Genomic DNA, 12,131 nt, shown 5'->3' with positions numbered 1-12,131 from the left:
GTTCCCTTTTCCCTGCATTTTTGCCAACACTTATTAATATTTGTATTTTTATTGATTATTTTTAGTTATACATGACAGTAGAGTCCATTTTGATAAAATTATACATTCATGGAGTATATCTTATTCTGATTAGGGCCCCAGTCTTGTAGATGTCCATGATGCTGGGATTCACTGTGGTATATTCATATACATACACAGGAAAGTTATGTCCGATTCTTTCCACTGTCTTTCCGATTCCTGTCCCTCCTTCCTTCCCTTTATTCCCCTTTGTCTAATCCTCTGAACTTCCATTCTCCACCCCCATCCCATTTACTGTGGATTATCTTCTATATATCAAAGAAAATATTTGTCCCTTGCTTTTTTGGGGTTGGCTTATTTCACTTTGCAAGATAGTCTTCAGATCCATTTATTAACTGGCAAATGTCATAAAGTCATTTTTTATGGCTGATTAATGTTCCATTGTGTATATAAACCAAATTTATTTATCCATTCATCTGTTGGTTGGCGTCAAGTTTGTCTCTATAGCTTAGCTATCATGAATTGTTCAGCCACTATCTGACCAGATGAGATGGAATCTCAACATGTTTTTTTAATGGATTTTATTAGTACATTATAATTATACATGATAATTGTATTAATTATGACGTTTGTACATGCACATAACTTGTCATAAGTAGTTTTTGAAGAGTATGCATCTTAAGAATAGAATTTTATAGTCTAGAAAAATAGTATATCTACTCATTTCTTAAGTCTTAGATTTCTTTAGTCACTGTTTTGTGGCTTTGAAAAGATAAAGCTCATATACACACTGTAGTACCTGCCTGTGTTTTTGCTTTCTGTGGTTTCTTTCAACTCAACTCAACTGCATTCCAAAATATTAAGTGGGGAATATCCCCGAAATAAATAACCAATAATTTTAAACTTAACACCATTCTGAGCAGCATGATGAAAAATTGTACTTTTCTCCATCATTCTAGGGATCTGGATAATCCCTGTGTTCATCATGTCCATGCTACACACTTGTTAATGACTTTTTGGCCATCTCAGGTAACACACTGAGTGTTGTACCTGCAGAAAAAAATCACCTGAAAAAAATCCAATGCCCTTTTATGAAAAAATTCTAAATTAGTTTGATATAGACCAGGACTTCTTAAACTTCATAAAGAATGGCTACAATATATACTTAATGTTGAGAAACTTGAAGCATTCTTACCAAAATCATGAACAAGATAAGAGTGTTATTTATTACCACCACTTTTCAGCGTATACTGGAAGTTCTAGCTAAATTCATTGAGAGAAGAAAAATAAACAGTCTTCATATTGGGAAGAAAGAAATAAAACACTATCCTCTAAGTGGTAAATACAAAAAGTCCATAAAAATCTCCAGTAACTAACAAATGATTATTGCCAGATTGTATGATGCACTGTTAACATTTAAAAGTCAATTTATTTACTATGTAGCAACAATGAACATGTGGAATTTGATATTAATAACACAATACCATTTACTTTTGCATTTCCCCAATATATAAATGTTTGGTATACATCTTTAAAAATACATCAAAAATATACATGAATAAAAGTCCCAACTACTGCTGAAAGATGTAAAGGAAAACTAAATTTATGGAGAAATGTTCTACATTCATGATTAGAAAACTCAGTATTATCATTATGTCTGTTCTTTCAGCTTGATTTGTAGATTTGATGCAATCTTAGTCAAAATACCAGCATGTTATTTCATATATATATAAACAAACTGAATATAAAGTTTATACAGAAAAAGAGACACAGAATGGTGAACACAGTATTGCATGAGAACCACACTAGAGGAATGACAGCATCCAATTTCAAGATTTATTAAAACCTGCAGTATATAGTAATAAATGTCCACATTAGAACTTGAGAGTCACAAAGAAAGTATCTAAAGGTATACTTAAAACATCAGAAAAATAATAAAGTAAGTGAAAATGTAGTAGAAAGAAGGAAGTGCTTAGATCGGATCTTAAAAAAAAATGAAATAGAGATCATAGAAGACATTGAAAAAAGTTAAGAGTTCATTTTTGAAAAAATAATAAATACAGCTGGAAAACTTAACTAAACCAAAATAGGGAGATGACACAAATAAAACCAGAAATGAAAGAAGACACACTACAACTGATGCTACAGAAATAAAAGGATCATAACACATTGCAGTAACTACTATATATTAACAAATTAGAAAAACTAGAAGAAATAGATAATTTCTTTGAAATACATAACCTACAAAGACTGACAAGAAGAAATAGATATTCTTAATAGATTAATAAAAACTAAGAAGATGGAACCATATTGCCTTTATTACTGAATTCTATCAAACATTTAAAGAAGAAATAGCACAAATCCTTCTTAAACTTTTCCAATCAAAGTGTAATGAAGATTTCTAAAGTAATTTTATTAGGCAAAAATTACTTGACACCAAAGCCAGAAAAGACATTAAAAGGAGATGAAATTACAGATTAATATCTCTGATGAACATTAATGCAAAAATTATTTTTTAAAAAACCCACTGGAAAACTGAATTTTATAGTACATTAAAAGGATCATTCACCATGTCCAAGTGGGATTTATACCTGAAGTACAAGAATGATTCAATATTCACAAATCAATAAATATAATAAATCATATTTATAAAACTAAGGGAACCCATATTATCAGCTCAATAGATGTAGAAAAAAGTGACAAAATTCAATATTTTATGATAAAAAAATCTCTCAACAAACTAGCCATAGATTGAAGTAACTTAACAACACACTGCACACACACACACACACACACCACATATAACAAGCATGCAGATAGCATCATACAGTGAAAACCTAAAACTCTAAATTATTTCCCCTTAAGATCAGAAACATGGCCAGAACTCCCATTCCTACCTCTACTATTTACCAAAGCATTGGGAATGCTAGCTGGAGCAATTACACAAGAGAAAGGAATAAAAGTCATCCAATTCAGAAAGAACGAGTGCAATAGCCACTGTTTTATGGTGAAGTAATCTTTTAGGAAAACCAAGGACTCCAACAAATAGCTGTTAGGACTGAAAACTAATTCATTAAACTTGCATGGTACAAAATCGACAAAACTCAGCCAAGTTTCTATACACTAAGAACAAAGTATCCCCCCCCCCAAAAAAAAAGCAATAAAATAACCCCATTTACTGTAGCAACAAAAATATTTAAAAATAAGTTTGACCAAAAATAAAGTATATTATAAAGTATAAAACACTAATGACTGAAATTAAATATGACACAAGTAAAGGGAAAGATATGTCATTATCATGGATTGGAGGAATAATATTGTTAAAATGTCCATGCTACCCAAATTGCTCTGTACATACAAAACAACCATTATCAATACTCCAATATCATTTTCCATAGGAATAGAAAAAAAATCTTCACATTCATATGGAATCACAAAAGTCTCCAAATAACCAAGGCAATCTTGAACCACCTCCCATAGACAAATAAAATTTTAGAGGTATTGAACTCCTAGGTTTCAACATATATTACAAAGCCAGGTAATCAAACCTGGCATAAAAAAATAGCATTAAATAAAAAAGAATACAGAGTCTATAAATGAACACACTTATTCATGATCAATTGATTTTCATGGAAGTTTACAAGGACACACAATGTGAAAATTACAGTATCTTCAATAAATGGTGTTGGGACATTTGGACATTCACATGCAAAAGAGTGAAATTGACCTTATTTCACACCATGTACAAAATTCAACTTAAATTAGATTAAAGACTTAAATGTTCCAATTGAAACTGTAAAAGTACTAGAAGAAAATACTGTGTCAATCAATGCTCCATGATTAATGTGGGCAATGACTTCTTGGATATGAGTCTAAAAGCATAGGAAACAAAACAACCAACCTTCCCCCAAACAACAAAAAACAAAACCCCAAAACTAAACAAGTAGGATTGCATCAAACTTAAAACTATCTACAGAGCCACAGAAATGAATAACAAAGTGAAGAGATGACATACCAAATGGGAGAAAATATAAAACACACACAAAAAAGGTTAATATTAAAAATTCATAACGAGTTCAAATATTTCAATAAGAAAAAGACAAGTAAACCTGATTTAAAACTGGGCAAAGGACTTCAATAGACATTTCTTAAAAGAGATGTAGAGCTGGACAACAGGCATATGAAAAAAATGTTAAACATCACTAATTAGAAGGTAAAACCTGACAATGCACTGTAAGACCACAATGAAATTTTGCCTCATATTTGTTAGGATAGTTATCACCATACTTATGAAAGGTAAGTGTCGTTGAGTTCATGAAGAAAAGGGAACATTTGCACACTATTGGTGGGAATGTATATTAGTACAGATATTATAGAAACAAATGTGGAGGCTCCTCAAAAATATAAAAGGGGAACTACCATGTTATCCATTAATACCACCTTTGTGTATATACCCAAAGGATGGGAAATCAGTATGCTAAAGGGATATCAACACTCTTCCATTCATGGCAGCATTACACATAATAGTGAGGATATGGAAGCAAACTAAGCTCCCAACAATGGATGAATGGATAAAGAAAATGTGGAGATACTCTTTATCCTTTATAAAAAAGAAATTAAAACACTAGCAACAACATAGATAAACCAGGAGGACATTAGGCTAAGCGACATAAACTAGATACAGAAGATACAGAAAGACAAATACAGTATATTGCATAACCTCACTTATATATGGATCCCAAAATGTTAAATTTATAGAAGGAGAGAGTAATATAGTTAAGTGCAGTTCAATGACAACAGTATTAACATCACTTTGGTGTCATTTAAAATGTAGAAATGGAGCTACAGAATCAGCTTAGTTTTTAACAGAATCCCCAGGTGACTTGCATATATATTAAATTTTAGAGACCCTGCCCTAGATGATTCTTATCAGGTTGAGAACTATGGATTTAACAGCTGTAGGATTGGGCATCAGTGACAGCATCAACAGATGATGTCTGTGGTTTGTGATCCCTGAGCATACTCCTGACATCTGAGATCATTCCACTCACTCATCAGGGAATTCAAAATTCTGAAAGACCAGATGCATGATCTACATGTTTCTTCCCACTGTAATGCTAACATCTAATACTCCAGGAATACATACTGTTAATGAGGCAGTGTTAAACACCATCAGCGGGTTGAAATTTATCAGCAAAATGAGCTTCTCACATCTGTTGAAGTTCCTCCTCTGCTTTTTTGGCCAGCTTTGTGACATACTGGTGTTTATTAATCAGGGCCAAGTAGAAGAAAAAAATTAATATGATGTGCATGTCCATGTTAATTTGCAAATTTATTTTAAGAACACAGTCCCTATGATATTGAATATTTCTATGTTTCACAGTGAAAGAAGACTGTAGACCAGGGAAGAGTGGATGTTACACTTTTAAATCCAGAGCATTCTGGAGGCAGAATTCTTCCTTAGGGGAGGAAAGTCTTTTGGGGGCAGAATCCTTGCTCAGGAGAATAAAGTCTTTTTTCCCTCTAAGTTTTTAAACTGATGATACAAGGCTCATCACATATACAGTAATCTGTTTTTGTTAAAGTCTACTGACTTAAATGTTAATCACATTATAAAATATCTTCATGGCTACATAAAAGTCATATGTAATGAAAACTTGGCCTCAGAACCTACCAAAGTTGACACATAAAATTAGCCATCACACATGGCTAATTCCTCTGAGGAGGAACTCAAGGAAGAGCTTTAAAAATTATGTTTCTTTCCTCTTTTACATTAATTTATATAATGATCTCATATTTATTTTAATTACATCAATTTGACGGCATCCTGTGTATTAAAGCATAAGAATGTTTCATTCACATCCATATTGCTGAAATGGGCAGGGGATTTGATATACCCTAATATTTTCCATGAATACAAAGTTACATCTGAGAAGTTGTAACAGTGACAAGGTGTAGTGCTAGGTGGTGAAGTCTATAGAGTTTGTATTATGGGAGGATGAAATAGGGATTATTCTACTTAAGTTGACTTCCTTAAAGTTGAAGGGACATGTCTCCTCCTGAAGGACAGCCAACAAATATTGATGAAGCATTGGCGATATCAGGCACCATGCCAGGGGCTGCCCTACTGCAGGTGTGAGGCAGACATGGACTTTTCTGTGTGCATTTCACAACCTGGTGGGAAGTCAGCTATCAACCTGTGATCCAGACACAAGTGGTATGACATGAGAAGAGGATATTGTGGAAAGTGCTGCAGGACTCCCCTAGCATGTGGACACAAGGGAATTATAGCTTAGCAAGTGTCATGTAATATGCCTGAAAGTAAGTGTGGATAAGCCAGATGAAGAGAGAGCAGAGGGACAAAGTGATAGGCAGGAGGAACAGTGAGTTCAAAATGCTATTAAGTTCAGTCTTGCTGCAGAGTGTACTGCAAGTGTCACTTTGGGGACAGGTGAGACATTGGATTTAGATGCAGCTCAGGTAATAAAGCAAATTTGTGCCTTCAAAGGGAACATTATCTTAAGAGAAATGCCAATCCTCTGAAGCACTAATCAAGAGAGAGTTGATCAGATTTCTACTTAGAATGCTCCTGTATAATTGAAGTATATTGAAGGGGAAGGGTACTGAGGCATAGAAACAGGGACATGACTTGAGAGACTGCTTAAATAGTCCAGGTGAGATAAGATGACATCGGGAATAGGAATGTGGCCTTGTGATCAGAAGTGGAATATTTGTGATGTGGTATGTTGGAGTTGGTGGTAAAAGAAAAGAATCAATGAAACAGCTCACACACTTCAGATCTGATGCTGCATTCCTTTTCTGAAATATGAGAGAGTAGATGAATACGAGGGTGGTACAGAGGCAATGCAATCTGATGAAAGTCATAAGGGACATCTTCTACTTAAGGTGCCTATGATACACTGAAGGGAAGATAATTGTTGCGACACACAACAAAAATAGTTAGGGTCACTCCAAGTGAATTTTGGCAGACTAAATAAAGACACAGACACAGAAAATACCTTTCTTTGGGTTGAGTGTCTGCTCCTCAGCCACAGCTCCCACAAAGCAAGAAAGAGAGGGAGCACATCTCGAACCTGGGTTTTATTGGGGAGAAGCCATTCAAATGAGGCAAGGGGTAGGGTTAACAAAAACAAGTGAGTGTAAACCAACCCCATCAGGTGGTACCCACTCTTGGAGCTGCACCTCTTCATTGAGCAGAGGTAAAGTACAAATTGTATTGCGGGGTGCAATATCTATTCAGTATCTCTTTACTCAGGAGTTAAAGGTCTGTACATAGCTCCTGTCCAGAGTGGCTCCAGACAGATAATGTTATGGGGCATAGAGATTTATAGGTTACTTACTGATTTTATTTTATGTTTTAATTTATTTTTGGAGTGCTGGGGATCAAACCTAGAATATTGAGCATACTAGAGAAGCACGCTCTCACTGTGCTATATCCCTAGCCCCTACATCTGAGTTTTAAAAGTGATCTAAGATATTGGAGTAGATTAGTTTTCTTGGGTGCAATGTTTATTGCATTGAGTGCACTCATTAAAAAATAGTATAGCATTTAAAAAATCCTTGAGGCCGCTGCTAGCCTGGGATCTCATGGAGGTCTTCTTTCTAGGCTGCCACAGAAGACACTGCCATGCTCGGAGAACTCTTCTCTGGGCAAGGCTTCCATTACCTCGGAGGTGAATTTCTTCGCTACTTCCGTGGCCCCTGCTGCTGAACCGGAAATCTCCTGTCAATCAACTGCAGCCTGCACTGCTACCGCCATTGCTGCCTCTCATTCACTGCTGCCAGTGTGAGATCACCTGGAGGCCTTCTTTCTGTGTGCTATTGACACAGAAGAAACCAATGCCCTGGATGCAACTGAAGCCAGCACTGCTGGTGATCCCTGGAGATCGCCTAGAGACAATGTCCCCATAGCTGAAGTTGTAGCAGCCACCACTAATGCTGACCCACTGCCACTACCGCTGCTACCATAGCCTGGAGGACGGCTTCAGGGGAGACTCCAGGTTTGATTGCATGTGGTTGCACCCATTTTGAGACACCAGCCTGGGCTGGGGACCTTGGTGCCAGCAGGTTTACCACCACAAGAGCCACTGTCTGGGGACTCCAGCTGGGACCTTCAGGCTCAATGTGGGGGTGCCTGTGGGTTTGGAAGAGCCTGGGTTCTTCCTGCTGAGAGTGCTGGTGACCATTGTCTTGCTGGTGCATCTTGGGGTTGCTCCTTTGCATGAGTATATCCCTGGTGGTCTCTCTGCAAGTATGAGCAGGATTGAGATCTTGGGAATGCAGCCTGGATGGTCCTGAGGTATCTGAAGCCCCCAACGGTGTGATAGAGACTGGGTTTGTGATGGCTGATCTGGGTTTGGTGATCCCAAGAGATGTCAGAGACAGGGCTGAGAAACTGCTGAACACTGTCAGAGATAGTTCGACTTTCCAGCAAGATTTATTTTATTTTATTTTTTTATAGTAGAAGAAATCAAGATGAAATAAAAAATTCTTAGAGGTAAATGAGAACACTGAAACAACATATCAAAATCTCTGAGACACTATGAAGGCAGTACTAAGAGGAAAGTTTATTGCGTTGAGTGCATTCATTAAAAAAAATAAAAAGTCAATAAATAACCTAACACTACATCTCAAAGCCCTAGAAAAAGAACACCACCAAAAGCAGTACAAGACAGGAAGTAATTAATATCAGAGCTTAAATTAAAACAAAACAAACAATTGAAAAAAATTGACAAGACACAAAGTTGTTTTTTTGAAAAAAAATAAATAAAATAGATAATCTCCTGGCCATGCTAATGAAGAGAAAACTCAAATTACTAAAATATAAGGTGAAGAAGGAAATATCACAATGGACACATCTGAAATACAGAAGATAACTAGCAACTATTTTGAAAATTTATACTCTAATAAAGTAGAAAATATCGAAGACATCACCAAATTTTTAGAGACATATGACCTACCCAAACTGAATGAGGAGGTCATACATGATTTAAACAGATCAATTTTAAGTAATGAAATAGAAAACATCATCAAAAGCCTACCAACCAAGAAAAGCCCAGGACCAGATGGATTCTCAGCCAAGTTCTATAAGACTTTCAAAGAATTAACACCAATACTCCTCAAAGTATTCCATGAAATAGAAAAGGGAGGAACCCTTCCAAACTCATTCTATGGGGCTAATATCACCCTGATACCAAAACCAGACAAAGACACATCAAGGAAAGAAAACTTCAGACTAATATCCCTGATAAACATAGATGCAAAAATTCTCAATAAAACTCTGGCAAATCATACAAAAACATATTAAAAAGATAGTGCACCTCTATCAAGTGGGGTTCATCCCAGGGATGCTGGGTTGGTTCAACATACAGAAGTCAATAAATATAATTCATCATATTAATAGACTTAAAAACAAGAATTATATGATCATTTCAATAGATGCAGAAAAAGCATTTGACAAAATACAGCACACCTTTATGTTTAAAACATTAGAAAAACTAGAAATAGTAAGAACATACCTCAACATTGTAAAAGCTATATATGGTAAACCCGAGGCCAGCATCATTCTAAATGGAGAAAAATTGAAAGCATTCCTGCTAAAAACAAGAATGAGACGAGGATGTCCTCTTTTACCACTTCTATTCGAAATCATCCTTAAAACTTTAGCCAGAGCAATTAGACAAAAGAAAAAAATTAAAGGGATACAAATAGGTAAGGAAGAACTCAAACTATCACTATTTGCTGATGACATGATTCTATATCTAGAAGATCCAAAAAATTCCACCAGAAAACTTCTACAACTAATAATTAATTAGCAAAGTAGCAGGATATAAAATGAACAACCATAAATCACATGCATTCCTATACATCCATGATGAATCCACTGAAAGAGAAATTAGAAAAACTACTCCATTCACAATAGCCTCAAACAAACAACCCCCACCCCCACCCCCCAAAAAAAAAACCCCCGGGAATCAATCTAACAAAAGAGGTGAAACCTCTACAATGAAAACTACAGACCACTAAAGAAAGAAATTGAAGGAAACCTCAGAAGAGGGAAAGATCTCCCATGCTCCTGGATAGGCAGAATTAATATTGTCAAAATGGCCATACTACCAAAAGCATTATTCAGATTGAATGCAATTACTATTACAACCCCAATGACATTCTTCATAGAAGTAGAAAAAGCAATCACAAAATTTATTTGGAAAATTAAGAGACCAGAATAGCTAAAGCAACCCTTAGCAAGACAAGTGAAGCAGGATGCATCACAATACCAGACCTTAAACTATACTACAGAGCTATAGTAATAAAAACAGCATGATATTGGCACCAAAACAGACTTGTAGACCAATGGCACAGAGTAGAGGACATAGGGACAAACCCACATAAACATGGTTATGTGGGGATGAGGGAATAGGAAAGATAGTAGAATGAAACAGACGTTATTCCTGTATGTATATGTGTGACTGCATGACCAATATGATTTTGCAACATGTATACTCAGAAAAATGAGAAATTATATCCCATCTATGTATGATATATCAAAGTGTGTAAATACATTCTACTGTCATGTATAACTAATTACAACAGATAAAAAATAAAAAATCCCCAAGGAACATCAACATATAAGATACAGATGGAATAGGAGCCAATTATGTTTCCCTAGGATTATCAGCCAGGCAGGTATGAAAAATAACAATGCATTTTGTCTCAGAAGCAAATAGACAACAGTGTTTAGGAAAGCATTAAATATTCAAACATGTTACAGAGAAGTTAAGGAAAAAGACATCAATGATTATGCAGAAAATAGACATTTGGGCATTAAAGATTTAGATTATTATAAAGAAAATGAAATTAATTATTATATGATGAGTATCAGACAATGTATGACAATAGAACAATGTTTATTTATTTGGATTGTTAAGGGATTCTATTATTTTCTGTAAAATATACTAGAGACAGAACATGAGAGGAAGGAACCAAACTATCATCTCAGAGTTCCTCCTCCTGGGCCTGCCCATCCAGCCAGGGCACCAGAACCTGTTCTATGCCCTATTCCTTTCCATGTATCTTACCATCATCCTGGGAAACCTCATCATCATCATTCCCATTTGCTGGATTCCCATCTCCACACACCCACGTATTTGTTTCTCAGCAACTTGTCTTTCTCTGATCTCTGCTTTTCCTATGTGACCATTCCTAAACTATTGCAGAACACGCAGATTCAAGTTCCATCCATTCCCTTTGCAGCCTGCCTGATTCAAATGTACTTTTTCCTGATTTTTGGAAACCTCCAGAGCTATCTCCTTGTTGCCATGGCCTATGACCCCTATGCAGCCATCTCCTTCTTGTACTACACAGCTGTCGTGAGCCCTGAGCTGGCTCTCCCTGGTGGTTCTGTCCCAGGTGCTGACCATGCCCCATTCCATGTTGCACACTCTGCTCATGGCAACTGTCTTTCTATTCAGACAACCTGATCTTACACTTTTTCTGTGACATATCTGCTCTGCTGAAGCTTGCTTGCTCTGGCAATCATGTAGATGAGTTAATGATATTTATCATGGGAGGACTTGTTATTGTCATCCCATTCCTACTGATCATTGTATCCTATGCATGAATTTTGTCCTCCATATTCAAGGTTTTTTCCTCTCGTGGGATCCACAAGGCCTTTTCCACCCGTGTTCTGTGTTCTCACTGTTCAGTGGGGCCATTGTTGGTCTCTACTTATGTCCATCAGCTAGCAATTCTAGTGTGAAAGATTTTATTATGGCTCTGAGGTACATGGTGGTGACTCCCATGCTGAACCCCTTTATCTACAGCCTGAGGAACAGACACATGAAGGGAGCCCTGAGAAGAGTCTTTTGTTAGAAGATAGTTCTATTCTCTGCATCATGGTAACACTTGAAATTTGTACACAGTGTTGTCCAGTATAAGTACTGAGCTTGATATTTGAATATTACTGTAGACCTTTCTTTCCATGTTTCTGTTCAAGTGGAATAATTTTCCATTAAATAAAAACTGAAATGGGGATGTGTAGTTGTTGTAAAAGATGTTATCAGTGACCTACTGGGAAGGTTTCTTGTTTGTCA

At 36.0% G+C, this 12,131-nt stretch overlaps 1 pseudogene; it reads left to right on the top strand.

Moving 5' to 3' along the window:
* The first annotated feature begins 11,007 nt into the window (after positions 1-11,007).
* Positions 11,008-11,910, top strand: LOC139702500 (olfactory receptor 1468-like; annotated as a pseudogene).
* Positions 11,911-12,131: the final 221 nt, after the last annotated feature.

This window comes from Marmota flaviventris, chromosome 17, assembly GCF_047511675.1.
Source record: "Marmota flaviventris isolate mMarFla1 chromosome 17, mMarFla1.hap1, whole genome shotgun sequence".
NCBI classification, from domain to species: Eukaryota; Metazoa; Chordata; class Mammalia; order Rodentia; family Sciuridae; genus Marmota; species Marmota flaviventris.
This window is presented reverse-complemented; position numbering and strand designations above follow the sequence as displayed.